The sequence below is a fragment of the Aplysia californica genome, unplaced genomic scaffold (assembly GCF_000002075.1).
Source record: "Aplysia californica isolate F4 #8 unplaced genomic scaffold, AplCal3.0 scaffold00618, whole genome shotgun sequence".
Classification (NCBI taxonomy): Eukaryota; Metazoa; Mollusca; class Gastropoda; order Aplysiida; family Aplysiidae; genus Aplysia; species Aplysia californica.
Window position 1 is genome coordinate 44,754 of NW_004797888.1, and position 18,236 is coordinate 62,989.

Sequence of the window (18,236 nt, forward strand, 5' to 3'; positions counted from 1 at the left end):
TATGTTATCTTCTCCTAGAACAAGCTGATACAATGCTGGGCTTGCGTTGTAGAGCCCCTGGGTTCAATTTTAGTCAGAAATGAGTCTAAGGTAAGTACTGTTGTCGAGATTTGCCTCCTTCCCAGCCAGGGAGAACGAAAACGGATGACGACAGCTGGCTATAAATACGCAGTCTTCTGGCGTTCGTTCCAGGAAGTAACCCTGTGCCGCCAGGCTGGTCTCCCGTGGCCACGACACACTGATAGGAAGGGGGAGACTCCAAAACACGTCACTCTTTTATCCCTACCTCTGTCAGCGTTGATTCATTCTAGACGGAATAGTGGAAAAAAGCTTCAGTGAAAAACACTAAGTACGTCTTAAGGTGAAAAGTAGTCAATGGTTGCAAATTTCTTCGGACACACAATGCGGAAAGAAGCCTTGGAGAATATTGTAACAACCGGCAAGTTTGATGGAAAGAGACGCAGATGCAGACAGAGGGAAAAGACACTGTACAAGATGACAACATGGCTAGGAGCAACAAGAACAACAGACACCATTGCTGCAACGCAAAACAGAGTGAAGTGGAGGTCCAGGCGGCAAAGCACCGGATGATGATGAGTCAATGGTAGATCTTATAGTAAGCAAGTAAAAATATAGGTATATGGTTTTGACCTTATCCTTACATGGTGTTTTACTATCGTATCCATACGACGTGGGGTACCTCGAAGCCCCTACTTTCCAAAGAGGAAATCCCCGATACGTATGCTGTGGGGGTAGCCTAACCAATGATCATACATAACAAGATGGTCCACTCCTCTCTTTGAGCCAATTAAAAATGTTTCCTCAAAATTCGGTGGCGCTCTCTTCACAAATGCGCATCCTTTGCGAACAGAGTTACCCTACTTGTACGAAAAAAAATCAAAGTGAAATTAACAAGTTTTTGAATAGATAAGAATTCAAATTTCGGAAGAACGCTTAACATGGTTACGCTGACAAAAAAAAACCTCTTCCGTAGGAATAGGAGACTGTTTTTTTCGTTTAATTTGACTTGAGAATGAGAGGTGAGAGGTCATTAAAAAAAAATTAAACCTAAAACTTCGCACTGAACGAACCCGAACTGCTGATGAACAGCAGTCGATCTGCGCACGCAAGGAAGTGCTATTCTTATTCTTCTCCTGGAGAAACGAAAGACAGCTTCAAAACAGACTGCAGTGCCATCTGAAGCAGTGAGCGGACTTCCGGCGGACACTTTTTTGGCTGAGTGGACCATCTTGTTATGTACCATATTTGGCCTAACAAAGATCCCAAGTATTCGAACCCACAGCTGGTATCGAAACGCTTTAAGATGTCCAAGATTGTGGCAACAAGTGTTGTAGATCTATTCGTCCAAGGTTCAACCGGCTAACACTTATGTCACTCAAGCCTTCATATTTCACAGAAATTTTGGTCTAAAGTTAGGTCGCTCTGTCAGTTCTAGAACTTTGCTTTCTTAGATCTAGACCGATGAAGCGGGGCGCAACTTTCTCAAGGTAGGTAATCGAGTCCATTTTTGTGTGAATCGTAAACCTAATTTTGAATACATCTAGCATTCGAACCTCTTTTATTCTTCTTAAGCCTATGGATGGATTCTATTGTTGTTGTTGTTTCACATTAATTAAATCAGATTTAATTATCATAGTAACCTAATTTGTCTTGATTCTGCTGATTATTTGTGAACCTCTTGACTAGAGCTTGGGTTCTATGGTGTGGTTTCCTCATACTTTCTGACTTTGCTATCGTCGTTGTCTGATCCTTCCACTCTTACAAATTTAGATTTAACACTCTCTCTTTTTCTTGGTTGTTCCTGAAATGGCCTACACTATGTGCCGTTAGTAAAATAAAACCCACAGGACCCGCGGACTCTGCCGCGTTTTCCTGGAATTTTTCTTTATTGTCCTGTGCACTGACCGGGGGGGGGGGGGGGGGGGGGCTTGATTGTTGATTGTTTTTTTTGTTTTTTTTATTGTATGGGACTATCGACACTATATAAAGAATAATCGACACCAAGAAACAGAAGTAGTAGAGCACATCAGAGCCCTCACCATCCACTCGCACTAACAGGTCAACAGGGAACAAACAAAAGGGAATAAATATGGGCAATAGAAAACTGACCTTGTGCTGTACGGCCCACGCATTTTATTTTCCATACGGTAACAAATATATATAATAACAGGCATATATATAGAAAGTAAGGAACTGAGATACGTTCAGACACTGTAGCTTTTAGTAAAAATGATACATGTATCATCTGTCTGCTTCATTTACTGTGTTTGTTTGTTTTGTTAGAGCTTAGCCTCCTGTACATGTACCAGCAATTTCTTCAACTTCAACTGGAGTACCATACATCAGTTGCAAATGCTGCATGTAACAGATCTGCCGTACAAAATTACATACAAACGGACAAAATCTTGTATAGAGTAAATAAAAGATGCTTTTGAAAGTAACACAAGCACTCCAAGTCCCATGTTTCCTGTTTAGGGGAGGGGGGGGGGGGGGGTAGGGTAGGCTGCATACTTTGCTCTGCACTGTAGTTATTCCATGCTCCTTCTTTTCTGTGATTCTTTGTTTATCACCCTCACGGAGATCATGCGGATGGTTGTCGAGAGTTCTCTAGTTCTACACCTTACTGTCGTCTGAATCTAAATGTAATTCCTGGTGCTGAATGACCTAACATGTCAATGGCGAAAACACTACAGTGGAACTCGGATTCAACGAGCTCGGATTCAACGAGAACTTAGATTCAACGAGATGAGATAGATTCCCCGTTTTTTACTTCTTTAAGGTCAATAAAAATAACCCGGATTCAACGAGCACTTATATTGCTTCCAGGGTGAACAGCCCCACCAGATGAGGCTTCGCTCATTTTTCACCCAGAACGAACTTTATCTATTCCCGGAAACCATCCATTGCGCCTGTATCGTGAACCATTATTCACTTCGCCGATTGCATGCGACCAATCTGCGGCCTTTTTTCATACCAACACATACGTTGTTGGCACGCGCATGTCGTGTCTACTCTACCGTGTGTCGGGGTCGGATGGGCGGCCTGCACACGTGTGACTGTGTGTGTGTGTCGGGGGTTGGGGAACGTCGCGGATACAAACGCGTCAGTCTTTTTCCTTCCTCGGCAACTGATCATTATTACAATGATAAGCTAGTCTTGACATAGATCTTCGTAATGAATTGTGCGCTGGTCTATGGAATCAAAAGTTGGCGTATGCTAGGCTCTATATAGCAACAGAACTTTTTGGTAAACAATCGAGATGACACAGGTGTGTGCATTTGAACGAATCGGTCTTTTTTTTACACAGCTCATAATATGCAGGCATTTCAGGCACTACTTTTGAATTCTCTTTATACATTACTTGCTCAGTGCCTGTAATTATCTACACAAAACCTCGTGTTTGCTATAACGAACACTCGGATTCAACGAGATTTTATGTCAGGCCCGGCGACCTCATTGTATCACCATCATAGCCGCCACAACTACCGTCATTAAAGGAGGCTACAACATCAAAACCACCGGCCACCGAAAGCACCACACCACCATCAACATCAAACATCAACCGCTGCTTACATCATTCACAACACTACACGCTCATCAGCCAATAACCCCTAACCGCCTAATACTACAAGTACGGGGTCTGTCCCCGAGATATAAGAGTATGTTTTTTCTGTTCTCTAAAATCTGTTCTGTAAAATCAACACTATGGGTGTATTTGCGGGATCCAGAATGGAGAAACCCAGGATCACCGCTGCTACCCCAGAAGCTCGGCGCAAGCAAGGTGCTTTGGAAGTGATGCACATTGTATTTTTCGACTACAAAGGTCTGATTTTGAACTGGCTGGTTCCCGTTGGCACAACATGCAATGTTAACTACAGTGGAAACCTGAATAACAGGGATGGAGGATTCAGAGAAAAAGTCCTGTTATATCAGATCCCGGTTCAATCAGAAATGCAAGGAAAGTAAGCATTTGTGGACTAATCCAGCTGTATTTCTTCAAGGGTGGGCTACCTCGAAGTCTGCAGCACACAGCAGTCCTCTCTCGCTTCCCCCGCTTCGTGTGCTTGCACTCAGCAGTGGCGTGGCTTGCACGGGCATGCTTCATCACTGCGTTACTCTCTCTCTCTCTCTCTCTCTCTCTCTCTCTCTCTCTTACTTTTTACACATTACTAACGAGCCTTTGTCCCTGCTATAACCGATTTGGCTCCGATGTGACTCTGTTATTGCCGATAACTTTTAAGAGAGACAAAGAGTAGGAAAAAACAGGGATAAAAAACCCTGTTATTACCGGATCCTGTTATTACCGGGCCTGTTATATATGGTTTCCACTGTATTATTACAACAAAACAATTCTTCAAATAAAGCCGAGACCAGCAGTCAGCAGAAAGCAGCCAGGTCTACTTGAGCAAGGTGTTGTATTCCTTCATGACAACACGCTTCTGCACCCTTCTCAAAGGTCACTGATCTCATGGACTCCTGGCAGTGGGAAATCCTTGAAAATCCCCGCTATTCCGGAGACTTACACCATGCAACCTTTATCTCTTACCCAAATTCAAAGAACTGAAGGACAGCAATAGGAAGCCGAAGAAGAAATTAGGCTCGAAAGAAATCTTGCGCTAAGGACTCTGGCCGAAGCTGACAAGGTCACAGCGTTTGACCGCAGGCTAAATTGGATGAAAAAGTGCATTGATACCAATAATTATTAAGTTCGTGAGCACAACGATTCTTTCCATAGTCTTGGCAGTAACGAGAAAAGTTTGCAAGCGACGTTTACTGTCTGAAAATTTCTCGGGTTAATCATCTGCCTAGTAAGAGGTTGCATCAAGGTGTGCACGTTTGTGTTGGAGCAACCTTGTATCACAGCGTACCATCCTTGCCTTCATAGGGTAGATGCATTCCAGTTTCCCTATCTGACAGAATGTTGTCTCCTCAGCTGCATGTGGCATAGTTTCCAAGTCTGGCGCAAGTGTGCTCATAGGAACGGGCTGTAGCATTTCCTGCGGATTGCCAATCTTCCTCTTCTTCATTCGCTTCATCCATGTCAGTATCTTCTCCCTCGTTTCCAATAGTATCGTCAACCGACCCACTAGCCACACCACTCTCCTGTCCATTGTATCCATAGTCACCATCATTCCCTTCTATTGTATCCACTACCGGTACTTGATACTAAGCGAAGATATTTCCTTGCTCCATAGAAGAAGAAACTATTTATTTTTCTCTCTAATACTATTACTTTTCCTTTCTCTCTTTCTCTCTCTCTCTCTCTCTCTCTCTCTCTCTCTCTCTCTCTCTCTCTCTCTTTCTCTCTCTAGCTGACAAAATTTGACGTCAGCTAGGTTCGAACCCAGGCTATCCACATGAATGGATTCCCAGACGAGCGCCACGAGACTCATACATAATTTATATAGATTCATCCTTTCCACCAGTAAGTCTAGGTTTGATTTAAAAAATATCGAAACGTATTCCACTGCTGAGTGATGCAGTGTGTGTCTGACCTGCCAACAACAATCGGTCTCAATATAAAATTGTATAGGATGATTAGGCCTTCAGATGTCTCCAGCTCAACTACAAGAGCGCGAACAATACCCAAAAGAAACCCAGATGTAGGAACATTTTGATGAAGTTGTTACTAGTACTCCATTCAAACGATGTGTTGTGGTTGTCTGTAACCCCGCTAGATTAATACGGATAATAACTGAGTTTTTTTCCTCTCTGGAGAGTGGGGGCACTAAATTACCCCACCCACTAAATTACCCCACCAGGCACAAAGCGGTCGTTTTGAAATGTGACCACTGGTCAAAAAGATACATCACCTATTGCAATTTGCTTTGCGTAGCAGTCTGTCAAAATGGTTTATTGAGGAATACTGAAAGTTTCAAAGAGATATTCGCACTAGAAGTATTCTAAAATGTGAAAAATACAACCCCTGGGGTACAAAATAACCCCAGACATACGGATAGGGTTAACACGTTTACTTTCACCACTGTCAGTTTATTTTATGAGGCGAGATGTCCAAACCCAGCGTCCGTAATCTGTATTATGAAAACTGGTAATCCCATCACAAAAAGAAGTACCCCAAAAAAAACGTTTTCTTTTAACTGCCTCAAACATCAGCCCAATAGGAATAGATGAAAGTAAACTTGACACCCCCAGTGGGATTTCACTAGATCAAGTACGTGCATCCAGGATATCCAGCTTCAGTCGAGTCATTTTCGTCGCCGTGATGCCATTCGCTAGTATTATTCAAAGAATCAGGGGGGGGGGGGGGTACCTCAAAAACCCACATCCGTCCTCCCGAGCAGTGTACAGTGTCAGGGTAATCATCTTAATATGATGGGTGTCCTGGCTACTTGCAGCAGTGGTTAAAATATTATTTACCCCTCCATCGTGAATTTCCTAATTTGCCCATCCCGGGTTTCAACTCCCAGTCTGCCCCATTGGGACGGTGACATGTTAAGCGCTAAAGGCTGGGCCATCTGCTAGTGCTAGTGGCAAAGTTCCATGTTTTTTAACTCTCACTAGGCACATTTTTTTTCTCCAATTGTGGAACCTACGACTATTTTCCTCAAAATTCCAAGTACACGCTTCGATCAACTATGTTTAGACAAATTAGACAATAGATCTCCTCCAATAATATTTTCAATCCGATTGGCTTAATTTTTTTATCGCAATGTACACCCATTGAAAATTTGGCTAAAATAGATACCTTTTTTAATGTAATATAAAATCATGACATTACCCAGCGTCTTTGCTATTTGTCTATAGGACATATGTCCAGAGTCCAGTGTTATTTTCATAAGAGTTGTACATGTATTAGTAATACAAATCAGGGACTATTTCATCATTACACATAACGTGTCAGATTCTTTGTACACTTTACTTTTACTTTTATCCGCCGCTTATACCCTTTTGTGTGTCGTGGGAAGAAAAAGACGTCTCACCAGCCAGAGAGCTTGGGTCAGGGCAGGGGATGCGATGAGTTGTTTGTGTTTCCCCGACTACATCTATCCAGGTCTTTCTCGGTCGCCCTCTCGCCTTGATGCCATTCATTTTTGTTTTGTATAGGCACGTCGTGCTCGATGGTGTGTTAGTAATCGCATGAGACGTCCGAACCATTTGTTGATTCTTTGGTGTTTGATGTTATGCATGACATCATTTGTGCCCGCCATTTCTCTGACTACTGAGTTTCTAATTTTGTCTCGCCTGGTCTTGTCTACTGCTTTTCTAAGACATCGTACTTCAAATGTTGTAATTCTTAGCTCCAATATGTCTTGTTCGTGGTCCATGTTTGGCATTGATAGGTGAGTGTTGGGATGAATATGGTGTTGTTGTTGATCATTCCGAGTTTTGTTGTCATGGTATCTTTGTATAATATTTATGAAAGCCAATGCTAAGAGAGAAGAGTCGCTTTTGAACATTTACGCAATCATCCAAAATGGCAGATGTTTGCTTGGAGACCATAGTTGCCATGTGCCAAACATCATAACTGAATGCTGGAGGTGTTTTTTTATGTCTGACTAACATCTAGATCTATACCTAAGTTGTTGGGTACTTGGTCTCGAGATGTGGATTTTAGAGAAGTCAGCAGCGATAGATCTAGCTTTAATATTTTAACACTTTAAAAATTGTTACATTATTAATTATTTTTTTTTTTTTTTTTTTTTTTTTGGGGGGGGGGGCGTCAGATGAGGGTCAGTTCAGCTAAGGGGAATCTACTTCTTAACACAGTCCTAAACTTCTGCTACAAGAGGTTCTCTAGGACCTGTTTCTCCAACGAATAAGGACTAGTACTAGTAGACAACTTAAGTAACTTGTTACTGTAATAGTCCTTGTCCGTGATCACCTAGCTAGAAGCCGTGAAGAGGACTCCTTCACGAAGGATATTGTGATTGAGAAAGGAGTGCAGCCTGGTGAAGGTAGGAGGAGCAGCCTGCGTGACCCCATCAGACGCTACAACAACCAACTGATAATGGAGACAATCAGGCTGCGCACACTGAAATGGACCCTGATGAAGAAGGGCGATGAAGCATGGAGCACCCCGTCTTCCTAAGACCCCAGTTCTAAATTCAAGTATTCAAGTTGTATCAGTTTTTCTTGGCCTCTACTCCCGGGTTGTTGGAAATATCACTGGTAAGGTAAACCATACTTCTTTTCTTTGTCACCATCGTTTTTGTCTGTCTCCCGCTCCTTCTTTCCCTATTAAGAACAATTACTTACCATCAGCCAATCCCGTTATCAGTACAGAATGCGCACGTCTACCAGCAACCGACAACAAACAGCAAGCACCATTGGCCACCGTTCAGAGCAGTGCACGCAACACGAGAGTTGAGAATCCCGACACTTCTCTTCTCGCCAGTGAAGCTAAAAGTCTGGATTATAATTATATTGTGACTTTATACGAGGACAAATCCCCCCCCCCTTTCCACCCCTCTTTTATCCCCACAGTGGACACGGCGAACAGTGCTGGCTCGCGGCGCGGTTCATAGCACAAAGAGTGGAAAGCACCAGAGTTGAGAGCTTTCGAAAAAAAAACCACAATCCACGCACTATCAAAGCCGCGTACTTTTTAAAATGATATCGATACGTTTGATCGCCAATACAATCTGAAGGTTGCATTCTCCTCGACTAAAAGTATTCCATGCTATATCTATACAATCAAGTGTCGCGAAAACTATTTTCCAGGTGAGCCATTTGGCAAACAGGGTGAGGTGTGTTCGTATTGTTTAAAAAATATATATAAAACCGATTTTCAAAAGTGTGACATGTCTACGTCTTGTATTGACATCGTTTAAAAATTATTTTTAAAAGTATTTCATTAAGGAGCCCTTAGATTGCAAAGAACTTGTTAATAATAACAATCTCTGGGATAAGTAGATCTAGTGTGCTGTAACGCGTCAACAGAAAGACAGTGCATTAACAATAGTTTTATCATTCCTCTCTCAATCATCTGACAAAAGGGTAGAGACAGGAGTAATCCCAAATTCACTAGAACTAAAACAAAAAGGGGGAGCCGAATCAGTGGATGGTATTGGCATTGGTAATCGGTAATGAAATGTATCGATATCACTCAAAAATGCCCTGCTCTGATAGCTTCCCACAGAGAGAGAGTACACTGAAAATTATAACAATTTCAATTATGAACCTTTGTTCCCGTGCACCTCTGCTCACCCCCCCCCCCCCCCCCCCCCCGGCAAAATCTGTTTTGTTTTCTCTTTTTTTTCTAGTCAAAGAAAACCGTGGGGGGGGGGGGGGGACTATACCCCTTTCATTCGAATTCATCCCTTCTTTCCTGTTCATCCTCTTCTTTAACTTCTTCGTCCTTGTGTTATTCTCCTTTCCTGTGTGTCTTCCTTCCTTTAACTCTCTAATTCCCGTCTCTTCACATCTTCCTTACGCCTTCAGTATTTCAATTTCATATTTGTCCTCCACGATATTTCACCCCCACCTCTTTTTCTCCTCTTCTCTACACGGTATAATCACCCCTCCCCCAACCCGCCCCGCCCTGCCCCCCCCCCTCTCTCTCTCTCTCTCTCTCTCTCTCTCTCTCTCTCTCTCTCTCTCTCTCTCTCTCTCTCTCTCTCTCTCTCTCTCCCCATTTCTCGTTTTTGTCTCTCCCCAATTCTCTCCTCCTTCTCCTCCTCATCCACCCCATCCTCTTCGTCTGTACTAAGTGTAGGTGTGAGTATGTGTGTTTATGTGTGTTTATGTGTGTTTATGTGTGTTTGTGTGTGTGTATGTGTATGTCTGTATGTGTGTGTGTGTGTGTGTGTGTGTGTGTATGTGTGTGTATGTGTGTGTGTGTGTGTATGTGTGTGTTTGTGTGTGTGTGTGTGTGTGTGTATGTGTGTGTGTGTGTGTGTGTGTGTGTGTGTGTGTGTGTGTGTATGTGTGTGTGTGATTCTATATGTTTGTGAATGTGTGTTCATCGGAAATATCACTTTCATCTGTTTCATCCTTTACAAAACGCAGCAACTGCTCAGTCACCAAAATGACATTGGAAGAAAACAGAACAGAAGAAACGTTTATTCCGCAACTGCAGCATATTAACAGACGAGAAGACAGCTGAATCAATACTAAGAACAATAATGAGCAAATGGACCGCAACCGTAAATGAAGGGCTATGTTTTGTCGATTTTGTTTGTCCCAGTGGTTGCTTTAATTTTTCCAGTGTATTTTATATTACTATAATGGTTGTGGAACAACTCGAGCGAACATTATCACGATATGCCCTTCATGTCTGTGTGTGTGTGTCTGCGTGTGTGTGTGTGTGTGTGTGTGTGTGTGTGTGTGTGTGTGTGGGTGCGCGCATGTGTGTGTGTGTGTGTGTGTGTGTGTGTGTGTGTGTGTGTGTGTGTGTGTGTGTGTGTGTGTGCGCGCATGTGTGTGTGTGTGTGTGTGTGTGTGTGTGTGTGTGTGTGTGTGTGTGTGTGCGTGCGTGTGTGTCAGTGTTCCTTGTGCTTATGCTAGTGTGTAGAAATATAATATGTGAGCGAGCAATACAAAAATAGATTCCACTTTTGCCTGTCCAGTATCAGTTTGCTAAGACTAGACCCGTAACGTCACCTACTGGGCATTCTTGTCTGTCTTCTTACAACACAGACAACAGAAGAGTCCAGTGGCGCCGATAATGGTGAGAGCTAGGCCAGCGTAGGATATGTAGAGTTTGATTTCCTGGCCCATCTCGTCCACCACCAGCACCTTGATGGAGGCCACGTGGCGGGAGCGAGCCCAACAACTGGGGAAAGAGTGAAGAGAGTTTTAGTTTTAGTTACAGTTTTAGGGTACTTACAACACACATAGGTCATATAAGTGCCAAAGATTAGGGGTGTTGCAAGAGGGTATAATACACAAAACAGAAGGAGGAGAGATAAGGACTGTAGATGACGTTGATAGGAAAGAAGGAGCAAACTACATCAGAGCACCCACCAACTACCCACTGGGTGCAGACAGACAGGTCAGTACACCACAGACAGACAGACGGACGTGAGACACAAACACACATACAGACAGACAGAGAGAGAGAGAGAGAGAGAGAGAGAGACAGACAACACGAGAGTTGAGAATCCCGACACTTCTCTTCTCGCCAGTGAAGCTAAAAGTCTGGATTATAATTATATTGTGACTTTATACGAGGACAAATCCCCCCCCCCCCTTTCCACCCCTCTTTTATCCCCACAGTGGACACGGCGAACAGTGCTGGCTCGCGGCGCGGTTCATAGCACAAAGAGTGGAAAGCACCAGAGTTGAGAGCTTTCGAAAAAAAACCCACAATCCACGCACTATCAAAGCCGCGTACTTTTTAAAATGATATCGATACGTTTGATCGCCAATACAATCTGAAGGTTGCATTCTCCTCGACTAAAAGTATTCCATGCTATATCTATACAATCAAGTGTCGCGAAAACTATTTTCCAGGTGAGCCATTTGGCAAACAGGGTGAGGTGTGTTCGTATTGTTTAAAAAATATATATAAAACCGATTTTCAAAAGTGTGACATGTCTACGTCTTGTATTGACATCGTTTAAAAATTATTTTTAAAAGTATTTCATTAAGGAGCCCTTAGATTGCAAAAAACTTGTCAATAATAACAATCTCTGGGATAAGTAGATCTAGTGTGCTGTAACGCGTCAACAGAAAGACAGTGCATTAACAATAGTTTTATCATTCCTCTCTCAATCATCTGACAAAAGGGTAGAGACAGGAGTAATCCCAAATTCACTAGAACTAAAACAAAAAGGGGGAGCCGAATCAGTGGATGGTATTGGCATTGGTAATCGGTAATGAAATGTATCGATATCACTCAAAAATGCCCTGCTCTGATAGCTTCCCACAGAGAGAGAGTACACTGAAAATTATAACAATTTCAATTATGAACCTTTGTTCCCGTGCACCTCTGCTCACCCCCCCCCCCCCCCCCCCCCCGGCAAAATCTGTTTTGTTTTCTCTTTTTTTTCTAGTCAAAGAAAACCGTGGGGGGGGGGGGGGGACTATACCCCTTTCATTCGAATTCATCCCTTCTTTCCTGTTCATCCTCTTCTTTAACTTCTTCGTCCTTGTGTTATTCTCCTTTCCTGTGTGTCTTCCTTCCTTTAACTCTCTAATTCCCGTCTCTTCACATCTTCCTTACGCGGCTTCAGTATTTCAATTTCATATTTGTCCTCCCGATTTTTCACCCTCATCTCTTTTTCTCCTCTTCTCTACACGGTATAATCACCCCCCTCCCAACCCGACCCGCCCAGCCCCCCCCCCTCTCTCTCTCTCTCTCTCTCTCTCTCTCTCTCTCTCTCTCTCTCTCTCTCTCTCTCTCTCTCTCTCTCTCTCTCTCCCCATTTCTCGTTTTTGTCTCTCCCCAATTCTCTCCTCCTTCTCCTCCTCATCCACCCCATCCTCTTTGTCTGTACTAAGTGTAGGTGTGAGTATGTGTGTTTATGTGTGTTTATGTGTGTTTATGTGTGTTTGTGTGTGTGTATGTGTATGTCTGTATGTGTGTGTGTGTGTGTGTGTGTGTGTGTATGTGTGTGTATGTGTGTGTGTGTGTGTATGTGTGTGTTTGTGTGTGTGTGTGTGTGTGTGTATGTGTGTGTGTGTGTGTGTGTGTGTGTGTGTGTGTGTGTGTGTATGTGTGTGTGTGATTCCCTATATGTTTGTGAATGTGTGTTCATCGGAAATATCACTTTCATCTGTTTCATCCTTTACAAAACGCAGCAACTGCTCAGTCACCAAAATGACATTGGAAGAAAACAGAACAGAAGAAACGTTTATTCCGCAACTGCAGCATATTAACAGACGAGAAGACAGCTGAATCAATACTAAGAACAATAATGAGCAAATGGACCGCAACCGTAAATGAAGAGCTATGTTTTGTCGATTTTGTTTGTCCCAGTGGTTGCTTTAATTTTTCCAGTGTATTTTATATTACTATAATGGTTGTGGAACAACTCGAGCGAACATTATCACGATATGCCCTTCATGTCTGTGTGTGTGTGTCTGCGTGTGTGTGTGTGTGTGTGTGTGTGTGTGTGTGTGTGTGTGTGGGTGCGCGCATGTGTGTGTGTGTGTGTGTGTGTGTGTGTGTGTGTGTGTGTGTGTGTGTGTGTGTGTGTGGGTGCGCGCATGTGTGTGTGTGTGTGTGTGTGTGTGTGTGTGTGTGTGTGTGTGTGTGTGTGCGTGCGTGTGTGTCAGTGTTCCTTGTGCTTATGCTAGTGTGTAGAAATATAATATGTGAGCGAGCAATACAAAAATAGATTCCACTTTTGCCTGTCCAGTATCAGTTTGCTAAGACTAGACCCGTAACGTCACCTACTGGGCATTCTTGTCTGTCTTCTTACAACACAGACAACAGAAGAGTCCAGTGGCGCCGATAATGGTGAGAGCTAGGCCAGCGTAGGATATGTAGAGTTTGATTTCCTGGCCCATCTCGTCCACCACCAGCACCTTGATGGAGGCCACGTGGCGGGAGCGAGCCCAACAACTGGGGAAAGAGTGAAGAGAGTTTTAGTTTTAGTTACAGTTTTAGGGTACTTACAACACACATAGGTCATATAAGTGCCAAAGATTAGGGGTGTTGCAAGAGGGTATAATACACAAAACAGAAGGAGGAGAGATAAGGACTGTAGATGACGTTGATAGGAAAGAAGGAGCAAACTACATCAGAGCACCCACCAACTACCCACTGGGTGCAGACAGACAGGTCAGTACACCACAGACAGACAGACGGACGTGAGACACAAACACACATACAGACAGACAGACAGAGAGAGAGAGAGAGAGAGAGAGACAGACAGACAGACAGACAGACAGACAGACAGACAGACAGACAGACAGACCAACAGACAGACAGACAGGCAGGCAGACAAGGTTCAAGGACGTAGTAAGGAATTCGAATAAAAAGACGTTGTGACAGAACGACTGTATCGACATATATTATAGTCAAGATGTAAAGAATGGTAGATAGATTGACAGAATGACCGACCGTCAGGATCAGAAACAAGGACAGGAATTTGAATAGGCAGACTGACGGACAGAAGGACAGATGTACAAAAGGACACATGTACAGACAGACGGACGGACAGACGGCCGGACACACGGGATGGACAGAAGTGCTCAATAACATGGTTGGGAATTCAATTAATGTACAGACACACATTCAAAAAGACAAAAATAAAGAGTGGCTCTCACACAGACAACAGGTTTCGAAGTTTATGGTGTCGTCCTGTAATTGTTTGTTTTGGTAAGTGTTCTACGGCGCTCGCCACTGCATAACGTCATATGACTGAGCGCGCGGGACACACCAAACATTTTCAGTTTGGTAGGAATATTTTGAATTTTGCATTGGTGACAGCTGAAGCCTACTCTTATCGATTTTTTTAACACCAAGGGATCTTTAACGTGCGCAACTTGAATAAAGTACCTCCTAGATTTTTCTCCCTTGTCCGAGAAGGCTAGATCAGGGGTGTGGCTAAAAGACAGCAGTAAGGAGGACTCCGCAAACGCAGAGCGAAGTCCTTGACATGTGTTGTGAAATCGAGATTATAAGAAGATGATGTGACTGGATGAGGCCGGAGACAGACATGAGCAACTTCATGAAGGTGATAGCTACGCTAGGTTGAGAGTGTCGGGAGTGGTCAGCAAATGCAACTAATACGGAATTTGTGACCATCCTTGAGGAAAATTCAGTGACAGATGATGTCGTCTTCACCTACGAATCAGTGAGGCGTGGACAGAAATCTGGGTGGGCGTTCAGTGCTCAATCTGACGAGAGGATAATTGAAGAACAGTCAGGAGCCTACGAGTGCACTACAACGAGCATGGCAATGGAGGGTGAGGCAATAACAGAGGCGCTGGAATGGATCAGTATGGAAGTGTATAAACATGCCCTGTTCGTCACAGATTCGAGGAGCACCCTAGAAAAATCAGTAGTGGGTGGCTCTACAGTGACTGGGGAGCTTCTATTGCAAATAGCCACCTACTAAAGATTACATTGTTATTCTGCCCTGGTCACGCCAGGGTTCACGGAAATGAATGTGCTGATGAACTTGCCGGCAAAGCAGCACCCGAAGGCCGAATCATGCTCGACCCACCAATGGTGATCGCCAGATGCAAAGAGAGCCTTCACGACCAAGAGGAGACAGACTCCCACACACTCAGCACAATTTTTAAAAAGTGTTTGCGGGGCACAGGGGAAAAAAGTTTGCTCCGAGGAGTGGTCAGGCGTGTCTCAAACCAGCTCCTCGTGAAGACAATTAGCAGGAAGACCCTAGGGTGGACGCTGGAAAAGAGAGATGAGCAGCAATGGACATGTGCCGCCTGCTATGATTCTAGCTCTGGATCCAAGTAATCCAAGTAAGTAAGGAGGAGCCAAGGAGTAGCAGAAGAAAGGCTGCAGAAAGAGTCAGGAGCCCAGAGGAGGAGGCCAAAGGGGGAGGGCAGAAAATGGAAAAGAAAGCAGCCGACAGAACAGGGTAAGAGATCAGGAAAGGAAGCGAAAGGAGAACATTTTAAAGAAGAAAATGTTCCGTCACTGTCAAGTTTCGAACCCAGAGCCTATTGAATGAGAAATGAACACCGCAATCTTTAGACCACGCGAGCTCCCGCCTTCCAGTAAGGTTTTCTTTGCTCGTAGTTGAGAAAAGAGAATCTCGTTGTCACAGTAAGTTATGATAACCTTAATTCAGTGTTGGAAAAGAGCAGAGCACAAAGACAGATAACATGAGGAGAGTAAAGAAGTAGTGGTATAACTAATACTTCAAACTAAACAACTGTCATTTTCACCAACATGACTATCGCTTTAGGTCCTTACAAAATTGTCACATGTTCATCTTGTGTTTCGGTTTTGTGTTTCTCTCTCTCTCTCTCTCTCTCTCTCTCTCTCTCTCTCTCTCTCTCTCTCTTCTCTCTCTCTCCCCCTCTCTCTCTCTCCCTCTCTCTCTCTTTCTCTCTCTCCCTCTCTCTCTCTCTCTCTCTCTCTCTCTCTCTCTCTCTCTATCTATCTATCTATCTATCTATCTATCTATGCAAAGTAACTAACGCAGTTACGTCAAAGCACGTAGACGTTTAACACTTCACACGCAGAACTTAGAATTATAATAAAATGTACATAGAATAGAGTTGTCGATACGTTCCTGTCCTCACTTCTTTTCTTACTCATCCGTCTCGGTGACGTCAGTTGTTTGGTAGTCGAGTGGTTAGGCTTCTAGACTCGTAATCGTGAGACGACGGATTCGGGGGTTCAAAGTTCAGCTCGATCCGACAATGTGTCCTTACGAAAAGCTCCTTTCTCACAAGCTTTCTCATTTGGCTCGGTCCTAATGGAGAGTTGGGGGAGCAGGAGGAGGTGGAGAAGGAAGAAGAAGAAGAAGAAGAAGAAGAAGAAGAAGAAGAAGAAGAAGAAGAAGAAGAAGAAGAAGAAGAAGAAGAAGAAGAAGAAGAAGAAGAAGAAGAAGAAGAAGAAGAAGAAAAAAAAAGAGAGAGAGAGAGAGAGAGAGAAAGAGAGGGAGAGTGAGTGAGTGAGAGAGAGAGAGAGAAAGAGAGAGAGAGAGAGAGAGAGAGAGAGAGAGAGAGAGAGAGAGAGAGAGAGAGAGAGAGAGAGATGAAAAGTAGATAGAGTCAGCTTTATTTTGCTCACAGAAAAAGAGCAGAAGAAAGCATTCATTTTTTTTTTTTTACCTTCGAGGGCCGCCAAGTAAACTATGGTAAGTCATGGTTTTCAAATTTTACAGGATTACAGGAGAAACCAAAAGGCGGATGTTTTTGAAGCCGTCACTGCATTTGTAGGCTCCCTCATGAAAATGAAGTTTATCCACCCAAAAAGCTTTAAAAAATACGTAGGCCTTACACAGTATGTACATCACAGACTGAAATTCTATCTTAATTTCAAACCATCATTTTGGACACAACCCTCTACTGCTCTAGATTCGAAAAGACAATCATTTTGTTTTGCGAAATCAATGATATTATTTCAGTGCGCAAGACGAATTATAGTGCGGTCAGAAATTCGTGGCACAACTTATCTTCAAATATCTCGTTAACGGAAGAATCAATGTCATCCATACTGTGCACAGCAGTTTGTATCAATTTGTCTTAACTAAATCTTATTTTTCCAGAACAATTGAGCCTAGATTAAAAAACGTTCCTTCATAAATTTATATTAAATATTTGAAATCTTTGTCACACGTGAAATGGGATTGTTCACAGCATTTCCCCTTTCTACAGGGGCGAAGGCTGACTTGTTTGACAGGGTAATCAAAGTGAAACGGGACCAGATATAGATCTATATGGCCTGTAGATATCACAGAAGAATCTTACTCGAGGCGGCGACTCTGAGTTGTGAATGAAAACAAATCCGGAATTCGTATTGTATGTTCAACCGCCAAAATAATCGGGAAAGTATCTTATTAAATATCAGTTCCAACTAAAATTAAATTAATTTTAGATGTGAATACATAAACACAAAGCAAAGAAGCAGAGATGTCAGTACTAGATCTATATGTTATAGATCTACCAATCAGTCTAACTCTTTGGTAGAACATGACAATTATCATTTTTTAAATTTCACATTTGGCTGTTTTTGTTTGCCTTTCGTGGCCACTAGCTGGTGTCATAATCGAGGTCACGATCTGATTATAGGACAGTAAAAAGTAGAGGGAAAAAAACAAGCACATGCAGCAGTAAAGAGATTGTTAGGAGTTAGTTCCCCTCACATTTGTGAGGTAGACTCGACCAGTGTTCGTTAGCTTACTTAATCAGGGCCTGGGATTGATTATAACTGTGGCCCCAAAGGGGTGAACAGGGTATATGTGGCAATGAAACAGTCATGACTGCTATGCACATGTTCCCTAGACTGTATTGGCAGACTCTTCCCAGCCTCACTTTAAGCTTACTTAATCAAAGCTTGCGACTCCTTATGGAGTGGCCCGAGAGGGGTGAGGAGGCTATTTATGTGGCCGTGAAACCGTTTTGAATGTTAGGCATACTCATTGTGGATTACGAACCTCTTTTTACTTTTAATTTAAGAGGTTTACGTTTAAGGATGAATTTGACAGCGACAATGTTTCAAAATTAGGAAGGGAAGCAGGGATTATTTGATTATATAGACGCTTCGCCCCTGCCTTTCTAACACACATTTTGATTACGCATATGGCCTACGTCACATCTCATCAATGACAATTTTTAGCGGCAAATCTTGTTACAAGAAGTTATGCTTATAGTGAACCCAT